Raw genomic sequence first — 26356 nt, 5'->3', positions numbered from 1 at the left:
TTATACTAACTTTTTAATACAGTTGCTCAAAAAGTGCTACTTTACGTAGCTGTTGAGCGTGCGGAAAGTTGGTTATCTCGAACTAGTGCTTTTTACTTTTCCAATTTTTTTAAATTTATACTTGTTCCAATTCACGACTACTTATTGATGAGTGTTAATATTAGTTTCCTTTAAACGTCGTAATCAGCATAAAAACCTACCGTTAATGTAAGAATACGAAAAATATTACATATATCATATTTAATTACTTACCTCTTCATCATTATAACACGTTTATTTTTTAATATTCAATATTGAAAATTCCGTTCTTAATAAGTTGACTGAATGGAACGGAATAGCTGTCAAACGCCCATAGATATAATATACTTAAAGACGACGTCTAACCGAGCTGTCACTGTTGCCACTTTTGTTTAGTGTACGATTAACAATGTTTTTCTTATTTTTTCGCAACTGTATTAAAAAACGTCGTTCGATACACGTGCGGAAATGTCATTCTTCACTCGTCCCGAGTCTTGCCACTCGCCTGCGGCTCGTGGCAAGATATCTCGGTACTCGTGAAGTAATGACATACCTTCCGCACTAGCATCGAAATGTACTATTCCTGCTTCCGATTACTTCCTGGCTTTCTGTGGTACTCTAATACTTTATGGGGTTCCGTATCCAAAGGGTAAAAATGGGACCCTATTGCTAAGACTCGGCTGTCTGTCTGTCTGGCCGTTTGTCTGTCAAGAGGGACAGTTGAAAGATTCACAGATGATGTATTTTATTTCTTTCTTCAATTGTATTTCTTAAAAAATATTTGAGTACTAAAAACCTACCTTTACCGGGTACCTTTTGGTGATAAACTCAATGAAAAATACAATACAATACAATACTCTTTATTGCACACCTCACATACACGTAGTTTGCAATAAATGGACAATAACATAAACAAAGACAGTAGAGGTAACAACAGGCGGTCAGGAAAAATGTCTAAATAACATGTATAATTTTTTTGGGATTTCGTTTTTATTCCGCTAGAATAATAAACTCTTCAACGAATGGAAGGAAGTTTGTGCTTATTCAAAAGTTTTACCTGAAAGTCTGAAACATATCCAAACTCGATTATACTAATATAGTATATAGTATATTATACTAATATGGCGGGTAGATGTAGTTACTAAGTTATTGTACGTCAAAACAACGTTAACGTATAACGTATAACGTACTACGTAACGTTAACGTTAATGAATCTGTCTAAAAAGGCAACATTCCCTGTTTTGACAGCTGACAGAATATCGGAGAAATGTAGGATTTGGGAAGCGAATAAATAGGTAAAAGACCCTTAAGTTTCAAGAGACAGATAAAGGATAAAGATTGCCAATATCCTATTTAAGGTGTAGCAATATTTTTAATTTGTTTACAGAACATATGCTCCTACTTTCCCGTACAAGTGCGGGAAAGAGCACTTTCCTTGCGTATGACAAAAGTTTAAAGGGCCATATGTACTGTAAAACGTTGTACGATACACGTGCGAATAGGTAATTCGCAACTCGTGTCGCTTTAAACTCCCTTTGGTCGGGTTTTAATTTATCGCCACTCGTTTCGAATTTCCTCTCTTCCGCACTTGTATCGTAAATAACTAATCCACATTAACCTAAGTATTTAAATACATTTTTTCTGCCCCCTGGCCGGAAAGCGTCAAATTACGACACGCTGCAAATGAAGTTGCCACTTTCCGGATCCATCAAACAGAAAAAAAATAGTATAAACACCTGGGCTAGTATATAAGAGGGCCTGAGATTACATGAAATTGTCAACCGAGGCGAAGCCGAGGTCGACAAACATGTGAGCTGAGGCCTTTCTTACTGTATGTACGAGTAGTATAGTACTGTTATAGGCCAGACTATCAGTAAAAATATTGTTACTTTCAACCAGTGAATGTATATTGATTATATTGCAATTAGACAATTGTTATAAAATATTGTTAATAATAGTATCCGATCCGCATATTATAAGATGTCCTGGAACTGAAATGCTACGTACATTTTTATTAAACATACAACATATGGATTTATCTGATAAGGATTTAATTTAATTTTCGTTATTATTATTTTTTTTATTTATTGAGAAACAAACAGTCATTCATTAACATTAATCAATAGATTGAGCAGCAGTAAATAGACCTATAGTTTCCTTAATTAACATATCAGAAATACGTAGCCAATGCACCTTTAAATACAACAAGAAAAATCGTATATAAATGCAAAACGTTTTTTACAATGCTTTAAACAAATAGCTGTGAGCTTGTGTACCTACATGAAGTTTAACATCTAGAAAGAAAAGTAAATTACAATTTTTTTGGTAAAATAAACAGGCAAAGATATATACCTTAATTATTAGAAAAACATGCTTATTAGGTATTATTTATGCACCTTATATCATGTGAATGCTTTTTTCAGTAAAGTAGTTGTACAGTTAAATATATCCACGTGTGTGAGTCTTTCATTATTATTAAATAGTTTACAAACACGCTTAATAAACGCATTACCAGCATAACAAGTCCGACTGCGAGGAATAGAGAAAAGGTCTTTTTTGCGACACTGGCGCTCTCGTCTTCGCGGAACTCTGAAACCTATTTTTTGAAGCAAAGTAGGGGCGTCTAGTACCGAGTGAATAATTTTGAAAAGCAAAACCGAGTCCACTGCATCACGGCGGTCACTCAGCTTTTGCATCTTAAAACGAGTACATGTGTCCGTATAATTAGTATAAATTTGCCCAGTCCTAAACGCGAGTGATTTAATAAATTTCTTTTGTAACCTTTCAATTCTATTAATATGAATAGCGTGATATGGTTTCCAGACAGAACATGCAAACTCTAGGTGACTGCGGACAAAACTATTGTATAGGATTTTGTATGTTAAAGGATTTTTAAAAGGTTTTCCTACCCGCAAGATAAAACCCAGTTGTCTAAATGACTTGTTTAAGATGTTGTCAAGATGTGGGACAAATGTAAGGTTACTATCCATTAGAATGCCAAGATCGCGAATCTCTGTAACTCTTCTCAATGTTCTACCTAAAAGGCTATAATTAAATTCAATTTTCTTTTTCTTTTTGGTGAAAGTTATAACGTTACATTTATCCAAATTTAGAAATAAGTGATTAGCTGTACAATAGGTGACAAGGTTATTTAGATCGTCTTGTAGTTTAACACAGTCATCTTCATTTCTAATGATCCTAAAGATTTTGGTATCGTCCGCATATAGCAACAAATTAGAATGTTTAATGCAATTCGGGATGTCATTTACGTATAGTAAAAAAAGCAAAGGTCCCAAATGGGAACCTTGAGGCACACCAGAGCTAATTGGTTTCCATTCCGACTGAAAACCCAGTAATACTACGGACTGAACTCTATTTTCGATATAAGATTTGATCCAACGGAACAGATCGCCATGAATGCCAAGTCGCCAAAGCTTCGTTAATAAGGTATGATGAGAAATTTTATCAAAAGCTTTAGCGAAGTCGGCATAGATAGCGTCAACGCTAAAACCATCATCCATTGCGCTGAATATTACATCAGTGAAGGTCAACAGGTTACTATCGACTGATCGACCCTTGAAAAAACCATGCTGATTAGGTATAATATGGCGACGTACAGCACTAAAGAGTTGATCAGTTACTATTTTTTCCAATAACTTGGCAAAGATACACAATTTGGAAATCGGACGGTATTTTTCAATATCGCTGCTGACTGTACCTTTAGGTATAGGGGTCACCCAAGCCTGCTTCCATATTTTAGGAACATAACCGTCTTTAAGAGATTTGGTAAATAGCATAGTGATAGGTGATGTAAGAGAGGAACAGCAGCGTTTAATTAGGAGGGGGTGTAATCCATCTGGACCGGCGCCTTTATGAATATTAACTGATTTAAGGTATTTATATACAATCATTGAATTAATTTCTATTGTACTTAAATCGATCAAAGGATCATGTAAAGAGTTATTTACTATGTTATCAAAGGTAATGTTACTCGGCTGCTCGAAGACCGAATGAAAATGAGTATTAAAAAGATTACAAATTTGCTCCCCATCCGAACTAGTGATTTCTTTGTAATTCATAGTTTGAGGAAGTTTGTTTTTAGAAAAAATTGATTATAATTGAAGGGATGTTTACAAAAACAACATAACTGACTACACTGGTTGACACCTGAAACGATTGACAATGTTCATAAAAAAGTGTCAACCGCTCTAAGCTGTTGTTTTTGTAAACATCCCTTCAATTAGTTCAATGTGTGAATAATGGCGTTAATTAACAAGCAATTAATAGGCTTAAAATGGCGCTGTATTTAACCTAGCAATGTACAAATTGCAGAACATTCCCAAAAAGCGGAAACGTTCTCGAGAATGTTCTCAGAACATTCCTGCAACTTGGAAATTATTGTTTAAACAAGAGAATATACTCGAAATAAAGTTTAAATAGGCATAACTTAAAACTAAATGTTATTATGCATATATTATTGTCTATTACAGTTAGCTATTTTGTTGATGTGATAAATTTACCAATAAGTTGCTTAAATTCTCACTGTATATCAGAGAACATTTCGACTTTCGACAATTTTTTCCAAAATTTTTTTTTTGTTTCATTAGAATCTAGAGGCCTCTATCTCCCGCCATGCCAAATGTCAGCGCGCTCGGACCAACTTGAAAAAATTAAAAAAAAAGTCGGCCATTTTGATTTTTTTTAAATGCAGTTTGTTTTGTCTCGGGGCCCTCTATGACATTTGGTCGAGCACCCCCACCTATCACGCACCGTTTAAAAGTTGCCATACAAAATAAAAGTGGCCAGTTTTCCCGTAATTGTAGCATTTTTCTAAAAAAAAAATTTTCATAGGTATCTAGGGGACTCCGAGATTCCGTGATCAAAATTTCAGCGCGCCAGGACAAAATTATAAAAGTTAAAAAAAAAAGTCGGCCATATTGAAAAAAAATGGCGGCATCAAAAACTGCCAGGGTCCCTCTATGACATTTGGTCGAGCACCCCCCACCTAAGTCTGACCGTTTGGCCGGGCCGTCATACATTTTTCTGACCGGAAACGGACGACCAAAAGTCGGAATTTTCTGGGGGTAAGGACTACACCTAAACTATCGTGAATATTCATGGTATAAACTACGATAAATAAATAAATTCTCGTTCTCGAGAACATTCTCAGAAGTTACCGAGAATTTCTCATGTGGAAAGTTTCGCAACTTTGGAAAGTTCTCGTGCGTGCATTGCTAATTTAACCTGGCGGCGTAGCACGGTCGCGTTTTTATCCCTTATCACCATGCCTGTCACGTTCTAACAAGTATGTTAGTGCGAAAGGGATGCGCATAGTGATAGTCGATAAAAATGGAACCGTGCTGCGCCCGCTGGTTACCTTACATAAATTACATCTATCTGAATAATCCGAAATACTTGATAATAAAACAAGCTACCTTCAAGCCGATAATTGGGTACTTTTCTCTACTTAAAATAAATTATTTCACACTCTGCACGAAAAAAAACACCGGATAATGATTTGGAAAACATATAAAGCAGTTATTTTAACACAATTTCGATTTAACAAATCTGATTGAAATAAAAAAGTCGATGACGAATCCGTGACGTCACTGTACGTTTTCACATAAATTCCATATTAGCACATCGTTTTGACAGTTCTAAAAAAGAAGCTGAGCGGCTACCGCGAAAACCGAAATTCGCAAATTGCGGGCATCTTTCTCTTTTACTCCAATGAAGACGTAATTAGAGTGACAGAGAAAAATCCCAGCAATTTGCGAACTTCGATTTTCGCGGTTATAGCCCTGATTTGACTAATAGGATAGTACCTAGCCAATTGGCAGGCGCAGGCGCAGGATCGGGAAAACATTGCTCCCGTTTCGGAGGCCAAGACCCTCTTTGAGTCGCTGAGCGCCACTTGCACCATCCCACTAACCCAGGGTTAACCAGTTAAACCGTTAACCTAGTGTCAAATTGTACTGGTAACCATGGTAACTCACGGGCTTAAACGGTTAACCCCGGGTTAATGAATGGTGCAAGTGGCCCTGAATGATATAAGTTAGAGTTAGACCAAGCGACAAACATTATGCCTGTACATATACACACGCACACATTGAAGTCGGTTAATGAAAATCGTTTTTATTAGAAGTACCTAGAGTTTGACCAAGAAAAGTCTGCAGCGACTTTGATAGCCCACGCAGTGCAACGGTTATTTTAAACGTCAAACTTCTATGAAACTATGACGAATAAATAACACTTGCACTAGGGAATGCAAATCGGTTATTTTTTGGATGAAAATAATCGGTTATTAACCGAAACCGCGGTTATTTCCATACAAAAAATAACCGATTTGCATTCCTTACCTTGCACTGCGTGGGCTATCAAAATCGCTGCAGACTTTTCTTGGTCTAACTTTATCGGGCAGTACAATGTGAAAACGCCCGTGTACCACACATAAACGGACATACCTAGTTAGGTAGAACACTGAGTCATTTCACAGTAGAGATGCCCCGAATAGTGAATTTGGCCGAATACCGAATATTCGGCATGACATGCGAACATTTTGAGTCACAATTATTATGAAAACTGTTCGCCAACAAAGCACAATGTTTACTAAGATGTATTTTATGTTGAACAGAATTAATTAATGTAGTTAGAGTCAATCAAATCAGACCCATGATAAAAATAAAATATTTTGTAATCAAGAAATGCTCAAAAACGTGCCTACTTTCCAAGAATACATTTTAAATATTAAATATACCTAGTTTTTATTTATATTTTGTGTAATTTTTCTTTTTAGGTAGGTACGACAGATATTCGGTATTCGGCCGAATAGTAGGCAATATTCGGCCGAATACCGAATATTCGGCAAACTGGCCGAATAGGTCGAATACCGAATAGTTGCCGAATATTCGTGGCATCACTATTTCACAGTACATCGGTAGTTATATGCATCATATATCGATATATGTGACATATCGGTAAAAGGTTATCTTTTAATGTAGGTATGTTATGTAAGTATGTACTTTACATGTTATTCAACTGTTTGTTGTGTGACAGATGTCCTTGATATCAAATGGTAAACAAACTATTTTATCTAGTATGTGTCTAGTGTTACTTATGTATTATGTACACGTACAGTCAAGGAATTTAAATTCCGACCCATTTCGTACTTTGTCACAGTGACAACCGTATGAGGTCTCTGGCGGCTTTCATATTGATTGTCACTGTGACAAAGTACGAAATGGGTCGGAATTTAAATTCCTTGACTGTACATTAGTTTCATATACTGCAAAATGGGGTGAATAGGAATTACAAGGGCAGTAACATTCGACACTGGGTTAACGCCGTTAATGGTTTAACCGGTCCACCCTGGGTTATTGGGATGATGCAAGTGACGCTTAATACACATAATGGTAACATTCCATTAAAAAAAAAATGATTATTTTAAAAAAATAATTACATTCCATTAGCTCTTAGCATTAGCTATTATTTATTCGAATGTAGCTCCATTAGCTTAGAACTAATCTTACATTTTTAGGGTTCCGTACCCAAAGGGTAAAACGGGACCCTATTACTAAGACTTCGCTGGCCGTCCGTCTGTCACCAGGCTGTATCTCACGAACCGTGATAGCTAGACAGTTGAAATTTTTACAGATTATGTATTTCTGTTGCCGCTATAACAACAAATACTAAAAACAGAATAAAATAAAGATTTAAATGGGGCTCCCATACAACAAACGTGATTTTTGACCAAAGTTAAGCAACGTCGGGCGGGGTCAGTACTTGGATGGGTGACCGTTTTTTTTTGCTTTTTTTTGTTTTTTGTTTTTTTGCATTGTGGTGCGGAACCCTTCGTGCGCGAGTCCGACTCGCACTTGCCCGGTTTTTAAGATTATTTGAACTAAGGGACATGGGGAGCAACCCCTATCATAATTATTGAACATTATCATTAAGTGTTTTTACATGCTACTATTGCTACTGAGTCTTTTTACATTTATCTCTATCAATGCCTTTTTAACAATAGCCTTAATATTATTAGGTTTCTTATTTATATTTTCAATTACATGACTTGGAAAACCGCAGCTGCACTACCGGTACTGAACGCGTCGCTGTCATTGTCAATTTCCATAGTAAAATTGACAGTAGTGCAGCTGTCGTTGGAAATGGAATGTTACCCTGAGGCTTATACTTCTTCTTCTTCTTCTTCCTAGCCTTAATCCCATCATTTGGGGTCGGCTCTCCTAGTAATTCTTCGCCAGGACTGTCTGTCCCGGGTCGTCTGGGCTGGTATTTTTGATTTATTTAAGTCCCTATTTATAGTGACCATCCATGTTTGTCGGGGTCTTCCTCGCCTCGTCGACGGCGGTGGGTAAATGTGCAGCACTTTCTGTGTCATGTGGTCAGGTGGTCGCCGCATGACGTGACCATACCATCTGAGTCGAGTGTGAGACGTGACCATACCCTGAGGCTTATACATATATATGTTTTTCTTATATACTTATATGTCAATGGGTAGCACTTGTATTAGGCCTGCCCACGCCTTGCGTGAGCACTCAAGAATCTTTCCGCCCTGGCAACCGTGAGATCTACGACATGCCCCGCCTACTGACACTTAAGCACTTTTTAGGGTTCCGTACCCAAAGGGTAAAACGGGACCCTATTACTAAGACTCTGCTGTCCGTCCGTCCGTCCGTCCGTCTGTCACCATTCTGTATCTCACGAACCGTGATAGCTGATACCTGATACCTGTTGCCGCTATAACAACAAATACTAAAAACAGAATAAAATAAAGATTTAAGTGGGGCTCCCATGTACAACAAACGTGATTTTTGACCGAAGTTAAGCAACGTCGGGCGGGGTCAGTACTTGGATGGGTGACCGGTTTTTTTTCCTTTTTTGCATTATGGTACGGAACCCTTCGTGCGCGAGTCCGACTCCCACTTGCCCGGTTTTTTTTATATAAAAACGCTAATATTAGGTATACATATACCTACGGCATTTATTAAATAGAGCCCAGTAGAGTGTCCCACTGCTGGGCAAAGCCCAATTGGTTTTTTTTTGGACCAGTTACTATTTCCATACTACAGCAATATACATTGAGAAATTTTAACCACAAGCCATAGCATAGTTCGTACGCGTAGTGATTTTATAGGTTATATTGAACAATTTTTATTATGGGACCAATGCCGAAATAGCGAAGAAACCGGGCAAGTGCGAGTCGGACTCGCTCACGAAGGGTTCCGTACCATAATTCAAAAAAAAAAAGCAAATAAAAAACGGTCACCCATCCAAGTACTGACCACTCCCGACGTTGCTTAACTTTGGTCAAAAATCACGTTTGTTGTATGGGAGCCCCATTTAAATCTTTATTTTATTCTGTTTTTAGTATTTGTTGTTATAGCGGCAACAGAAATACATCATCTGTGAAAATTTCAACTGTCTAGCTATCACGGTTCGTGAGATACAGCCTGGTGACAGACGGACGAACGGACGGACGGACAGCGAAGCCTTAGTAATAGGGCCCCGTTTTACCCTTTGGGTACGGAACCCTAAAAATTAACTAGTTGATTAGTACCTACATCATAGTCAGAAAAAAATGTCTTAAATTGCCCCTCTGTCCTTAGTTACCCCATTTGACGGTACTGTCTTAAGTCACAATTTTATCGACATCGATTTTATATGTGGTAAGTTTCACTAGTCCTCGCACTTTTAGAACGTCATACCAAATTGCACCCATACAAGCAGGGTACAGATGTAGGTAGTGTATAATTGTTTTCCATCGTATTTTCTCGGAAACGTTCGTATTTGTCACACTATAGTACTGACGTATACTTCAGTCAACGTCAGTACTTTTTGTACGGAGACTGACTAAATAGCAAAACACGTTCGTACGTTTCCGTGATATGAAAAAAATATGGAAATTAATTATAATTATGCACTATTACGAAAGTACATCTGTATTCTGGTGACTTTCTTAGATTAGTAAGAGTCAAATGGCTATAAAGGCCCAATAATTATTCATACGTATGCCTACCCCTGGGCAGGCGTGGCTCACTCCGCGATTTCGTCGCTTTGCTACAGGTAGCTACAACTACATCCGTTCCACACCAGTTTTGGTGGCTAGCCATAAGCCGCGCGTGGCGCTGTCGCCACATAGCGGCCATATCTGTCCTGATCGTAACAGACGCGTTTTGTTAGAGTGTCTTCTGTACCTAGTAAGGTTTACTCGGGTATTTCCGAATGTCGAAAACTGTCGGATAATTCCGAAATGAGACTTTTATTATGATGGAATTAAGGGTGATTTTCATCTGAATTTAGGAATTTTCCGACATTCGGTATTACCCGAATACACCTTACTATTATTTATTCTGTGCTTTAGATTAGTAAAAGTCAAAGGGCTATAAAGGCCCAATAAGTATTTATACATATGTACCTATCCCTGGGACCCGACTAAATGGCATCGGGTGATATGGGTCTCGCAAAATGACACAAGAACGCGCTTTCAAGTGTATTTTATTTCTGCCAGGGATGCCAACTTAGTGGTTTTACCACTAAATTTAGAGGGAAATAAACCAGCTAGGGGGTTTTTAGGGGCTAAATATTTTTAGTGGTTTTTTTAGGGTTTTTTTTTAGTGCGGCAAATTTGTAAAAATGTAGGCGCGAAGGGATATCGTCTAGAAAATTTGAATTTCGCGCCTTTTTCTACTGACAAGATTTTCTTGACCATCTATGTATAACGTTCATATGTATGATCATTAAAATGTCGAACCGGTTGACAATCATAATAATGTTCAAAATTTGGAAAATCTATAATAATTTCTTTTATTTTTTATTTAGTGGGTTTTCCAAAATAATAGTACAGTTTTAGGGGTTTTTAAGTTGAGCTCAGGGGTAAAAAATATTGGAGTTGGCAACCCTGATTTCTGCACGTTACCGTCAAGGAATGTTATTCATATGCCAAATCATTGTCACTGTGACACTGCTGTGACAGAATGAGTAGTGGCATAGAGGGGCTAGCCAAGATGACAATCATTGATAGAAAACACCGATCGAAAATTCAATAATGTGTGGAATCATTAGGGAATGCAAATCGGTTATTTTTTGTATGGAAATAACCGCGGTTTCGGTTAATAACCGATTATTTCCATAAAAAAAATAACCGAAAATAACCGATTTGCATTCCCTAGGAATCATTTGATATTTAGGTACGAGTCGCTTTTCGGTGAAGGAAAACATACCGGAGTAATACCACAGAATAAATAATAGTACTAGGTACAGAAGACTCATTCTCTAACAAAACGCGTCTGTCACGATCAGCACAGATATGGCCGCTAGGTGGCGACAGCGCCACGCGCGGCTTATGGCAAACCCCAAATTTGGGGTCGAACGGATGTACTTTTAGCTACCTGTAGCAAAGCGTCGAAATCGCGGAGTGAGCCACGCCTGCTAATACCAATAGGACCTAGTTTACCCTCAGGGTTGGAAGGTCAGATGGCAGACGCTTTCGTAAAAACTAGTGCCTACGCCGATTCTCGGGATTAGTTGCCAAGCGGACCCCAGGCTGAGCGGTGGCAAAATGCCGGGATAACGCTAGGAAGATGATAATGATTGACTATTAGTATGAGTAGAATGAGTAGATACCTACAAGAGCACAAAACAAGGTCTTAAGTAGACATGATTTAAATAAATCATGGTGTGTGCACTGATTTATGACATGTTTAGATTCGTAATGAGACAAAAGTCTTGGAAGGGCATTCGTAAAGATTTTTTTACTTAATTTTTACTTAATTTGTATTAATTTTAGTCAAATGACAATTAATCTTCTCGTATTCATTTCTATTAATAAAATGAAAAAACAAGTAAGGGGCTATTCATAAATTACGTCATTTCAAATTAGGGGGGGGGGGCTGGACATTGGATGACGGTAGCATGAAGTAGGAGGAAATGGGGTCATTTGAAGCATGATTTTTGGATGATTATAGGGGGGGGGGGGTCAAAAATCGTCAAAAATCGATGACGTAATTTATGGACACCCCTAAGCCTTAAATAACAGAGGTTTTAACGAATAAATAAAATAAGTAAGTGTAACTATTCTAATTTCATAATCAAAATAAATAACACCTCACGCTGGAACAGATGTGAGCACACGTTATCTAGCAAACAATGAAAATAACTTTAACGTTAAACAGACTAAAAATACCCAGTTGAATGAGCACAACACTATTTATCTGAAAAAAAAACAAACAGTCAAAAGTATACGTACCGATCCCGAATTCCAAATTCGAATTCACGAAACTGTCACTCACATTGCACTTTTTTTTTAATTCTTCTCACACCAAAGCGAAGGAAATGTAACGATGCCGCTGAGAAAACGCAAACACGCACGGATCGTACTACAAATCAAGCGTTCGGCAGATTTAATGTTTTATTATTAGGTAAGTCACTAACACACATATTTACACAATAACTCTTAAATTTTAAAATTTACTTAATTAAAAGACTATTATGCCTTTAGAAGGCCATTAATAATATTTAAAAGGGTAATCGCATGAGGAGGTGCGGAAAATTTCAGCCGACAGGAAAATTCAACATCCTCTCTCCGCGACTGACCAACCGGCACTGAAATACAGAGCCCTATCGTAACGCTTTCAGCAAATCTATAAAAGAAAGTACACAATATCCCTGTCCTCCTCTCGCTTATGCATCGTTAATACATCGATCCCGCTCAGATTCATTATCCTTCGTACTTATAAAAGTGGACGAAGGAATTTGCCGAAAAATCGGGCTCGCGTGAATTGGAACGCGCGTTATTTGAAACTTTTTTTTTATTGATAGCGATTGACGTTAATTTGGGCGGGAGGCGACAGCCGGTTTTCAACGTTTATTAGAAATCGTTTTTACACGCTTTTAATTTAATTTAACTTCGTATATTTTTGATGTTGATTTATTATTATTGATTTGCATGTGTATAAGTAATTATTTGAATCAGTTTTTGGTGGATGGTTGAGCTGAACCTTGCTATATTCTCGTAGTTTTAGTGACTATCAAGGTTAAAAGGTTAAAACAATTACAATTCGTTGATGCTAATGAGAGCTAATGAGGTTAAAAATCCACACACTATACTTCGTTTTTTTTAGCATTAGAAATTAGGTAAACAATCTTGATGTGTCTTTTAATTGAAAAACACATTTTAAAAATAAGTTACGGCAAATATGTAACAATTACGAATCTAATACGATCATTTATATTCTTCTGCTTTCATAAGTAATAGTTATTGATTTTTAAAAAGCTTTTTTCAATTAAAAGACATGCCAAGATCGCTTACCTTCTTTGAAGTTCTTTCTAATGCTAAAAAAAACGAACTATAATCCATGCACCTGTGGAATCAGCTTCCTGACGAGGTTTTCCCGAGAGGCTACAGTAGGTATGTGGCTCTTCAAAAAAAGGAGTTACAGGTTTTTAAAGGGCAACGCGCATCTAACACCACTGGAACTGCAGGCGTTCATAGGCTACAGTGACCGCTTACCATCAGGCGGGCCGTATGCTTGTTAACCACCGACGTTGTATTTAAAAACCGGGCAAGTGCGAGTCGGACTCGCGCACGAAGGGTTCCGTACCATAATGCAAAAAAAAAGCAAAAAAAACGGTCCACTCCCGACGTTGCTTAACTTTGGTCAAAAATCACGTTTGTTGTATGGGAGCCCCATTTAAATCTTTATTTTATTCTGTTTTAAGTATTTGTTGTTATAGCGGCAACAGAAATACATCATCTGTGAAAATTTTAACTGTCTAGCTATCACGGTTCGTGAGATACAGCCTGGTGACAGACGGACGGACGGACGGACAGCGAAGTCTTAGTAATAGGGTCCCGTTTTACCCTTTGGGTACGGAACCGGAAGAGAGTTGACGCGTTGGAGATGCGGTGCTGGAGACGGATGCTCGGAGTATCGTGGACAGAGTTTCGTACAAATGACTCCATATTAAAAGAACTTGGCATCAGACAGCGCCTATCAACCACAGTGGAGTCACGCATTCTGACCTTCTTCGGCCATATTTCTCGTCGTGGTAATGACTCCATAGAGCGCCTCGTAGTGCAGGGAAAGGTCGAAGGCACCAGGCCACGTGGTAGATCACCAATGAGATGGACAGACCAGATAAAGGCCGCAACTAAGTGCTCGGTTTACGAATGTACCCGGAAAGCTGCAGTCCGCGACGAATGGCGCCGTATTAGCAAGATCATCACTCATCGAGATTTACAATGATGACCACGACCACTCTGGCAAGAGTGTACCGACTAAGAAGAAGAAGACGGAACCCTAAAAATAGGTTAAGTAAATCTAATTCCTTTGTTATTCAGAGATGTTCCAAATTTTAATGTCATCTTAATACAATTAAGTTTATCTTAATGGTAACATTCCATTTCTGACCGCAGCTGCACTACTACTGGTACTGAACGCGTCGGTGTTATTGTCAATTCCCATTAGGGTTGCCAACCGTACTATATTATATAGTATTGTACTATATTTTGGCTCTCTGTACTATATACTTTTGGAAATATATATAGTACGCTAAAAAACTATATTTCCGATTAAACGTATATAGTCGCACCAAACAAAGTCTGCAGCGGATTTGATAGCCCACACAGTGTAAGTGTTATGTATACGTCATAATTTCATAGAAGTTTGACGTTTAAAATGACACTTGCACTGCGTGGGCTATCAAAATCGCTGCAGACTTTTTACGGTCCGACTATATTACACTCATGTTTAGTATTCTATCTAAAAGTACTATATTTTTTTGAAATGTACCTACTATATTTTTGATGCCTAATTCTGGAAAATACTATATTCCAACAAAAAAAAGTTCGCAACCCTAATTCCCATAGTAAAATGAACAGTAGTGCAGCTGTCGTTGGAAATGGACTGTCACCTCTGATATGCTGGGCGTAATTTGCAGTTTTGAACGCATCATAGAGTGTTTATGGTGTTTTAGGTTTTAGGTGTTGGTGGTGTATCTGTATACTGACATTGCACAATCTGACAATAAATGATACTTACTTACTTACTTGAACTGATATACATTATGTATTTACACAAAACCTAAAACTAATAACTAAAACTAAATATTAAATATAAAATATCTCTCCTAAGTTGCCCGTACTTACTTAGATAAATCCGACAGATTGTTTCTTTCAGTCACTAATACTTAGTGAAAGTGTTATTTTAAACGTCAAACTTCTATGAAATTATGACGTATAAATTACACTTGCACTGTGTGGGCTATCAAATCCGCTGCAGACTTTTTTTGGTCCGACTCTATAAAACAAAGTCCCCCGCCGCGTCTGTCTTTTTGTGTGTATGTATGTTCGCGATGAACTCAAGAACTACTGAACGGATTTTCATGCGGTTTTCATCTGACAATAGAGTGATCCTTGAGGAAGGTTTAGGTGTATCATTTGTTATGGTTTTGCGACCCCGTGCGAAGCCAGGGCGGGTCACTAGTGACTTTTTACAAGCTTTTTTTTTAGTTTCACCTGTCCCGTTGTCTGTCTGTCTGTCTGTCGGTTTGTAATCAAATCTTGCAAGTTAGATTTGATCCACTTCCCGGTTTCCGATTGGGCTGAAATATTGCTTGCATCTATAAATCGGATGACAATGCAATATTATGGTACCATCGAGCTGATCTGATGATGGAGACAGGAGGCGGCCATAGGAACTCTGTGATTAAACAACGCAACCTAATCGTGTTAGGGATTTTTAGAATTGTCTCGATGAGTATTAGTTGTCTGTCGTAAGAAAAGTACAGTCAGCGATAAAAGCTTGTACCAAAATTGTCATTTTTGCCAAAAACTTCTTTATTAAATGCTTCGTTTATTCACAGTTTATTTTAATAAGTTGTGTGTCGGTTATATTTGGGGCCATATGGTTGTTTTTGGGTTAATGGCAGTTTCGAGATGGCCGGCGTTTGCGGCAGTTTCGATTTACGACTACATTGTTAGGAGTCTATTGAGCAGGGCTATCGTAAATGCTCTGAGCGCCACTTGCACCATTCTAATAACCCCGGGTTAACCGGTTAAACCTGGAGTTACCATGATTACCAGTATAATTTGACACTAAGTTGACGGTTTAACCACTTAACTTCGGGTTAGTGTGATGGTGCAAGTGGCCCTGACCCTGAAGGGTTAAAACTGGAAGCAAAAAGTGCGATTTCGAAAACGAGTTCTGAAATATGGACTTTAATCACTTCTTCCTCGCGTTATCCCGGCATTTTGCCACGGCTCATGGGAGCCTGGGATCCGCTTGACAAATAATCCCAAGAATTGACGTACCTAAGCACTAGTTTTTACGAAAGCGACTGCATGCCATCTGACCTTCGAATCCAGAGGGGCGACTGGTAAATTTTATATCAAATTCTTTCAGATTGGAAGGTCAGATGGCAGTCGCTTTCGTAAAAGCTAGTGCCTCTGCCAATCCTTGGGATTAGTTAGCAAGCGGACTCCATCAGGTTCCCAGGAGCCGTGGCAGAATGCCGGGACAACGCGAGGAAAATGATGATAAAGGTCCATAAACACCGTAGATAAAGATCAGCGCTGATGGAAGTAGCCAGCAACATGCTGACGTCAGACCATTTCGTGGCACTTTCTCCTTTTTGAAGTGAAAACTTCTTTAGCGGCGCTGAGCACTTTTTGAGGTGGGGAAAAAATGATAAACTCGATTCAGCGTAACGCGTAACGTAACGCTCGGCTGACGTCATGTGTCACGGAGAATGTTAGTCACCAAAGAACTTTAGTCATAACGTATCATAATCAGGTCATTTTTTTAAAACTGGACTTTTATATTAAGCAATAAAGCTCAATGTTCTAATCTTGTACGGGCTGAAATACGAGGATCTCACAGTTACATTCTAATTTTATATCATTCAAATATACTTCAATAAAGCTACATCTTGACGAAATCGCTAATAAAAGTGAACTCTAGTACTGGTGAATAAAACTCAAAATATCATGACCGAATCTATTTAGATGCGAGTTCTGCAAGGTAACTTTACAATTTCGATTCGAATTTTAAACAATTAACGCTACAAATTTAAGCTCACTGGCCAGCAATTTCGGAACTAAAGTTTTTCAATAGAAAGGAGGATGGGTCAATTATACATAGTGCTGCAGACATTTTGGACTAGTCATTGAGTTTTCACTTCTGTCGGCACTCCCGGAGTGCAGCCCGTTTTTTTATGTTTCTCTGCTTGTATATATTTTTTGTGTTTGTGCTCACGTTTAAAAATATTTCTATTCTATTCTATTCAAAATTTTAAGAAACTCTAGGTTCAGCAGAGCGATCAATTCGCCCGCGATCGCCGAGCGTCACTAACGACTCCCTAGGGACCCAATTATCAAGCCATCTTGATGGAGTATGCGGTATGTTAATCTTTACATTATCTAATTTAAAATTGCTTTAATTTCACAGCTTGCCGCCGAAAATTTCGTTGAAGAGGCAGTTTTATGTCATTCTATTTGAGTGAATTGCAAAAAAACTTGTAGGTACAGTCAGCCAAGAAAGTGGATTACCACTTTTCGACTCTATTATCTGATTGATAGAGTCGAAAAGTGGTAAACCACTTTCTTGGTTGACTGTACATAGTTAAGCACCTGTAATTAGTCTAAAGTTAATTGATTTCATAATGTTACCACAGTTAAGCCATTTCTATTTAAGTTACTTAGATGCATCAAAGTGTGTTAGCGTATGCTATAGACTTATATGTGTACGAATTAAGTCATCATCATCATCATCATCTCAGTCATATCATAAGACGTCCACTGCTGAACATAGGCCTCCCCCTTGGATCTCCATACGTGCCGGTTGGAAGCGACCCGCATCCAGCGTCTTCCGGCGACCTTAACAAGGTCGTCCGTCCATCTTGTTGGTGGACGTCCTACGCTGCGCTTACCAGTCCGTGGTCTCCACTCGAGCACTTTTCGACCCCATCGGCCATCTTCTCTGCGCGCAATGTGGCCTGCCCATTGCCACTTCAGCTTGCTAATCCGGTGGGCTATGTCGGTGACTTTAGTTCGTCTACGGATCTCCTCATTTCAGTCCGAATTAAGTACTTACAGTAAATACAATACAATACAATTTACATATGTGGTTAATTTTCGTAACACAAATGAATCAATTCAGTTAAGACGAATCACAGCTTCTTAACTGCGCTTAATTAGTTAATTACGTACGATTTTAGGGTTCCGTACCCAAAGGGTAAAACGGGACCCTATTACTAAGACTTCGCTGTCCGTCCGTCCATCCGTCTGTCACCAGGCTGTATCTCACGAACCGTGATAGCTAGACAGTTGAAATTTTCACAGATGATGTATTTCTGTTGCCGCTATAACAACAAATACTAAAAACAGAATAAAATAAAGATTTAAATGGGGCTCCCATACAACAAACGTGATTTTTGACCAAAGTTAAGCAACGTCGGGAGTGGTCAGTACTTGGATGGGTGACCGTTTTTTTTTTGCTTTTTTTTGTTTTTTTTTGCATTGTGGTACGGAACCCTTCGTGCGCGAGTCCGACTCGCACTTGCCCGGTTTTGCAGGACTAGCGACGACTTGAGGGGGTAGCGCGACTATGCTCAGTCTGGAGGATGTTTTATGTTTTGTCTGAGATAGAGTAAGACCAAGAGAAGTCTGCAACGATTTTGACAGCACACGCGTTGCAAGTGTTAATTATTTACACGCCATAATTTCATAGAAGTTTGACGTTTAGAATAACACTTGCTGGGCTATCAAAATCGCAGCAGACTTTTGTTGGTCTAACTCTATATGTATGTATATGATAACACCCCAAGATAAAGAGCCCTCCTCTTTTAAATGAATTAAAAACACTCTGGAGGCGGGAGTAATACAATTATCAGAATTAAAAGATGATTTACAGTATTTTAATTTATATTACTTAAATATATTAAGAACGGATCACTCACATATTTTAAGTAGAAAAACGCTCGTCATGTTCTGCACCGGTCAGTCACCTTCAACGCAAGCTCCTGATGACACTCCTCGGTACGGAGTGAAACATGTCGAGCGTTTATCGACTTAAAATATACGTGAGTGACCCGTATATTTAATATGTCTGTGTCTTGCGGGAGTTTTTTTATTCAAATTTTAGACAAGCTATGGGCTAAAAAAATGTATCGTCTTATTCCGGGAAGTAAAGATGACTAGGAGTTTTCTGTATTTAAACTAATGATGGCATCTAAAATAGGTACTCTTAACTTTTGGGTAACAATAGGAACTTGAATAAGTATTTGTATTACCCATACAGACTTTATTAGAGTCGGACCAAGAAAAGTCTGCAGCAGATTTGATAGCCGACGCAGTGCAGGGGTTATTTATACGACATAATTTCATAGAAGTTTGACGTTTAGAATAACACTTGCACTACGTGGGCCATCAAATCCGCTGCAGACTTTTCTTGGTCTGACTCTATGCATTATAGGTAGGTATGTATATTACCGGCCTATAAAAACTTGTAGGTATGTATATATGTATTTAGCCTTTTCTCTTGCATTTGAGCTGTTATTACAGCATATTACAGATGATTTTGATCCAGAAGAGTTCTTATACTGTGCCAAATAAATATATTGTGCAATTATTCGAGCAGGCTAATGTTGAGCGAACGAGAAGCGGAAGTGAATGGGAAGAGTGAGTGAATGAAAATAATGGAGTATAATCGACGAAAAGACAGCACATCATTTATGGAGAGGACTTAAAAGACTCGAGAGCAATAAAAAAGGGTCACTGAGCTAGGATGTAAATGTAGCATTACAATGCGGCTTAGAGCATTTAATAACCGGAGTCGCCTTTTTCGCCAATTGAAACTTTTTTATGGACTGACATATATGGCTGTTTGTACGTTACGTACAAATCATGTAGAAATATGTAGCAATGCATTTGACCCTCCCCCGCAAACAGCAGACTGTTTTGTACAGAAAATTACCAGTGTTGCCAACTCGGATTTTGAAAAAATGCTAGAGTCTGGATTATGCCAAAATTACGCCGCCTTTTTCTAATGACAAGATCTGCTTGACCAACTTTATATAGTCCGTCGACGTCCATCCGTCCACGAAAGTCAAAATTCATATGAAAATATGAACCACATAAGGCGATGGTGCACATTGTTGCTGCCAAGTTGGTGCAAACTTGGCTTAGACTAAATTATGCTAAAAAATATGCCAATGCTAAATGGAAAATTTTGATACCAAAGCGAATGAAAATATGCCAGATCTGGCATCATTTATGCCAAGTTGGCAACACTGAAAATGACAGCCATGACGTCTCCAATTACTAAATGCTCTAAGTAATGCTGAGTCTGTTTATAGTAGTCTATGCCACATAGTTAGTATATTGTATGCAAGTGGTTATGTGTTAGATCCGCCTGCAGCAAAGATAAACACGGTTAGATGGTTAAACGTGGAATTTCGTATGCAAACTGGGTTAAATAGTTTACCTTACTATGTTGTTCACGAAGCTTAGGGGCTATTCATAAATTACGTCATTTCAAATTAGGGGGGGGGGTCTGGACATCGGATTATGGGAGCATGACGTAGGAGGAAACGGGGTCAGACGAAGCATGAGTTTTGGATGATTTTAGGGGGGGGGGGGAGGCGGAGTCAAAAATCGATGACTTAATTTATGGACAGCTCCATAGCATCGGCTTTGAAGGCTTCGTCACTCAGGCGCGTTTTCCGAGCGGGGCGTGAGCGGGGCGCGCCGCTTTTACATATAGACCGCTCACGTTCGCCCAGAAAACGCGCCTGTGTGACGGAACCTTAAATATAGGTATAGACTGACAAAAAAGAGTAGAAATTAAATAGTGGCAAAACTATTGTGTCGTCCCTTTCAAATCAATCTAAGAAAACAGGACGACACTACAGTAAATATTGCCACTTTTTGATTTCTACTCTTTTTTTAGGGTTCCGTACCCAAGGGGTAAAAACGGGTTTGCGTCCGCACCACCTGATTTGATCGGACAATTTAATCAGATTGTCGAAAAATTGTTCCCGTCTGGACAGGCCTTTACAGTTAATTTTACAAATCCTATACTTACACCTACCTACATACCTATTTTGAGCTGATACAACACGGCGATAACAGCGAAAATTAAAAATGCCATTTAGCATTAAGTCCGCCATTTGTACATTGTTGTATATATTTTGTGAAATAAAGTTTAAATAAATAAATAAAATCGAAGTTCGCAAATTGCGTACATTTTCTCTGTCACTCTTATCTCTTATTACGCCTTTTTTGGAGTAAAAGAGAAAGATCTCCGCAATTTGCGGATTTCGGTGTTCGCGGTAAGCCCCCAGAACAGAGCGGCTACCGCGAAAACCGAAATTCGCAAATTGCGGGGATCTTTCTCTTTTACTCCAGTGAAGGCGTAATTAGAGTGACAGAGAAAAATCCCCGCAATTTGCGAACTTCGATTTTCGCGGTTATAGCCCTGGCCGCGTAGCCAAGATGCCAATCGCTTACGCTCCGTAGCGATCGAAACGCAATTGTCACTGTCGCGCTAATATGGAAGAGTGATAGAGAGACATGATGCTTTTCGTTGTCGAAGCGATAGCAATTGTAACCTTGGCTAGGCCGGCTGTACCTATATCGGTTAGTAAGTTTTTTGCAACCCACACTGAATAAATCGAAAGCCTTAAAAGTTTTCCGACGAAATACAGTATGAATATTCAAAAGGCTTCGTGTCCACGCGTGACAGGTTATGTCTGTTAAAAACCGGGCAAGTGCGAGTCGGACTCGCGCACGAAGGGTTCCGTACCATAAAGCAAAAAAAAAACGGAAAAAATGCAAAAAGAAAACGGTCACCCATCCAAGTACTGACCACGCCCGACGTTGCTTAACTTTGGTCAAAAATCACGTTTGCTGTATCTTTATTTCTGTGCCTCCAGTGTAAAAGGGTTAAACTCGAGTTTGTCCAAATTACAAATTTTGCCAGTAAAAGGTTTATTTCATGAAACTACATCTTTTGTGCTGACACCCACTGCCCTATGACTTCTAATTGCTGAGATATCGATTGTGCAAAAGGATTAAACTTTGCCAAAAATCACAACCATTATGTTCAAAACGATTTATTTTTATATAATCTCGTTTAAAAAATTTGTTACTTAAGAAGCGTGTTACGAACGATGGTTAAAGTAAAGTTTAATCTTAGTGAATAAAATACATTTCAAGAAACATTTGGTGTAAAGAAATCAAAATTCACTTAGATCTATTTCAACTACCGAGTCTAGTTCGTGAATGACGGTAAAACTTAAGTTGTTTTATTATTCACAAACATTTTTTAAGACGTCATGATGTGTAAAGGGGTATAAATAATTTACTTTGACCATTTTTCACCATCTAGTTTCGCTAAATTGAGTTAATGATTATGGTTAATGTTCACTTAGATTCCTTTCCATATATTTTTTTTTTAGTTGGTCAATGTTGTGCAAAACGGTGGAAGTCAAATATCAAAAAGTAAGTCCTGTAGAAGAAAAGACATCTAATAGGCTGATTATGAAATAATTGTGCAACAATAACAAAAAAAAACAAAGATAGGGAAGTAAGACAAACAAGTACAACTGCCCTGTTGTCAGGTCAACACTAATATAGTACAACATTACTCTGTTGAAATTGTGAATGGTTCAGTAACCATTAACAATTTCAACAGAGTAATTAAATATATTAAGTCACTCTTTAATTACATTGATATTATTCTTTTTGGTTTGTTTTTTTTACCATCAATCTACAAAAAATGCAATATTTATTTCCCAAAATGGTTTCTTTACACAATACAAAAGTTCAAAAAGATTTTAGCAACACTAGAGAAAGTGCAGTTTAACCTTTTCACACATTCATAATTTTTGTGAAAAGGGATATAAGTTGTTTTTGAAAGCCAATATTTCCGTTACTTTCACATAAGTCAGGTTAATATAAATGACAAATTATAATTCACGACTTAAACTATCTAAATTAAAAACAAAAAAAATTTTTTTTTAGAAACAATTCAGAGAAAACACGGTTTGAAACGTTTTTCGGCCATACTGAAAAATTTCATTTTTTGAGTTTAACCCTTTTACACTGGAGGCACAGATTTTATTCTGTTTTTAGTATTTGTTGTTATAGCGGCAACAGCAATACATCATCTGTGAAAATTTCAACTGTCTAGCTATCACGGTTCGTGAGATACAGCCTGGTGACAGACAGACGGACGGACGGACGGACAGCGAAGTCTTAGTAATAGGGTCCCGTTTTACCCTTTGGGTACGGAACCCTAAAAACCTGTATTGGCCTGTAAAGGCTCCTCCACACGATGGGCCAGCGCCGGCCACTCCAGGGACGCAGCCATGCGGTAGAATGAGATATCAATATCACTTGCTCCCTCTAACGCATAAAAGCGCCCCTTGGAGTGGCCGGCGCTGGCCCATTGTGTCATAGATTTACTATATATAGAGATCCCGTCTCAGCGAGCTGTCACTGTTGCCCAAGGGCCCAACCTTTTCTGTTCTCTTTCACGACGCAGCAACTAGTATCATTTGTCTCTCCTCGCTCTTTTAAAATGCCGTTTGTCAAAAAAGGACAACCATACTGTTGACAAGGTGGACTTCAAATCAAGTGTTGCCTTTCTTGATGCGCCCAGGCTGTGTATGTGTGCGTAAAAGCGTATATGTGTGCTCTTTTAGGGATGTGAAAAGTCGATATTAATCATGTTATATATCGATAAACGCTACACAGCGGAACGGAATAGCGATTAATTGAAGCTTCAATATCTTCGTTAAACATAAACATAATTGAAATGCTAATGGATAATGAATATATTATAATATAATAATATAATTCAATTATTGCGGAACACCTATTTTAGGAGGTATTTATGTATTTTAATTAAATATCGGAACTTTCCCTTGGTTCCCTGCTGGGGCGTGACTATAAAATTGTGATCTGATAACCACAATAAAGAATAAAAGCGTTTTTGGTCATTTTAGGTATCGTTAAGCCTTTGAAGTAAAATTAAAATTGCAAGAAATGTCGATAGCTTATCGATATGACTTTCTCGACATGGCTACAGCAACGTGGGCCTCATTGTTAATCGTACACTAAACAAAAGTGGCAACAGTGACAGCTCGCTGAGGCTCCGTCTTTATATATTATTAAGTCTATGCTGTTGCCACTTTTGTTTAGCGTAACCGCAACCCTTTTCCTGCTCCACATTAACGACATGCTGCAACCCAGCATTGTAGGTTATGCAGATGACAGTACGGTTGTTGAAAGATATTTGGCTAGTGCAGGGGACAGCAGGGAGGATATACGTTCACAGAGAGAGGCCATGGTTGAGCGAATGAACTTGACCCTTAGTCTCGTTTCCCAGTGGGGTGATGACAATCAGTGGCCTATTTTATAAAGCTACAAGTTACAATTTACAAGCGGAAGTCTCTTTCTAACCCGATGTGTTAGAACGAGACTTCCGCTTGTAAATTGTAACTTGTAGCTTTATAAAATAGGCCACTGGTCACGTTCAATGCCTCCAAAACGCAGACGTGTCTATTTTCCGCAAAACGGAGTCCATTCGACCTGACTCCTTCTTTCCGGGGTGCATCTGTACCTATTGCCGACAGTCTGGAACTCCTCGGCATGGAGCTGAGTTCAGTCCTCAGCTTCGGCAGCTTCATTGAGTCTAAAGCTCAAACTGCGGCCAGAAAGCTGGGCGTCCTAAATAAGGTGAAGCGATACTTCACACCTGGACAGCTTCTAACACTTTACAAAGCTCAAGTCCGGTCGTGTATGGAGTATTGCAGCCACCTGTGGGATGGCTCAGCTAAATACCAACTCGCCGCTTTGGACTCAGTGGAGCGCAGAGCCAGGAGGATGATTGGCGACAAGAAGCTAACGGCTAAGCTTCAGTCTTTGGCCCATCGGCGGAAAGTCGCCAGCCTGTCGGTATTCTACAGGCTGCACTTCGGGGAGTGTGCCCAAGAGCTACACGAGCTTATACCACCGTCCCCATTCTACCATCGGACTTTTAGACGCACGGCCGGTTTCCATCCTTACATGGTAGATATTCCACCAATTCGCACGAAGCGCTTTGCTTCTACTTTCCTTATGCGCACTGCCAAAGAATGGAATTCCCTGCCGGCGTCTATATTTCCGTGTTCTTATAACCCGGCAACCTTCAAATCAAGAGTGAACAGGCACCTTCTGGGCGAGCTCGCTCCATCGTAGGCCACGTCTACGCCTCGGCTAGTCTGTGGCCATGAGTAAGCCCATTCATAATAAAAAAAAAAAAAAAAAGCGTACGATCAGGGGTGCGAAACTCCTGAGATCGGTCAAACTCGGCTCCGCTCGGCTCAGCATGGCTCCGAGCAATTATTAGGGTTGGCACCACTTGACTACCTTCTGCGTGCACGACCACAGATAAGATAATCACTTGAATTTTGACAACCCTAAATAGCCGAAAGGGATAGTGTCATATATTAGAAAGGGATAGCATGATTCGACCCTGAACCGCTGTCAAACTTCGGTTTTGTAGGAAGCTTCCTTTCTGTACGGTAGTACTATTATTTATTCTGTGGTACGATTAACAATTTAACACCACCTTGCTGTAGCCATGTCGATAAAGTCATATCGATAAACTATCGACATTTCTTGCAATTTTAATTTTACTTCAAAGGTTTAACGATACCTAAAATGAACAAAAACGCTTTTAATCTTTATTATGGTTATCAGCAGGTCACAATTTTATCGTCACGCCCCAGCAGGGAACCAAGGGAAAGTTCAGATATATAATTAAAATACATAAATACTTGCTAAAATATGTGTTCCGCAATAATTTAATTATTTTATTATATTCTAATATATTTATTATTCATTAACATTTCAATTATGTTTATAATTAACGAAGATATTGAAGCTTCAATTAATAGCTATTTCGTTCCGCTGTGTAGCGTTTATCGATATATAACACGATTAAAATCGACTTTTCACATCCCTAAAAGAGCACACATACACTTTTTTACGCACACATACACAGCCTGGATGCATCAAAAAAGGCAACACTTGATTTGAAGTTCACCTTGTCAACAGTATGGTTGTCCTTTTTTGACAAATGGCATTTTTAAAAGAGCGAGGAGAGAGAAATGATACTAGTTGCTGCGCCGTCAAAGAGAACAGAAAACGTAGGGGTTGCATCGTGTAGAGGAGCCATAAGCTCTCGTCCGGAACAAGTTTGCCTTAAGGGCGGATACAGACTAGCGTTTTTTCTGCGCGATAGGTTTGCCATTTCCAAGTTTAACTTGAGTTTAC

General features: G+C 38.7%; 1 protein-coding gene and 1 long non-coding RNA gene across 2 annotated transcripts in view; both read right to left on the bottom strand.

The window, feature by feature from the left end:
- The window catches only part of LOC134677133 (diacylglycerol kinase 1), a 273583-nt gene extending 260654 nt beyond the window's left edge, over positions 1 to 12929 (bottom strand). Inside the window, exon 1 of the mRNA XM_063535592.1 lies at positions 12281 to 12929. The gene's annotated coding sequence lies outside the window, so the exon portion shown is untranslated. The remainder of the gene's footprint in view (positions 1 to 12280) is intronic.
- The window catches only part of LOC134677178 (uncharacterized), a 281564-nt gene extending 266853 nt beyond the window's left edge, over positions 1 to 14711 (bottom strand). The window contains exon 1 of the long non-coding RNA XR_010100004.1: positions 14612 to 14711. This is a non-coding gene — a long non-coding RNA (uncharacterized LOC134677178). The remainder of the gene's footprint in view (positions 1 to 14611) is intronic.
- Positions 14712 to 26356: the final 11645 nt, after the last annotated feature.

Source organism: Cydia fagiglandana, chromosome 25 (assembly GCF_963556715.1).
Source record: "Cydia fagiglandana chromosome 25, ilCydFagi1.1, whole genome shotgun sequence".
NCBI classification, from domain to species: domain Eukaryota; kingdom Metazoa; phylum Arthropoda; class Insecta; order Lepidoptera; family Tortricidae; genus Cydia; species Cydia fagiglandana.
The sequence above is the reverse complement of the archived record's forward strand: the minus strand, read 5'-3'. Positions and strand labels throughout refer to the sequence as shown.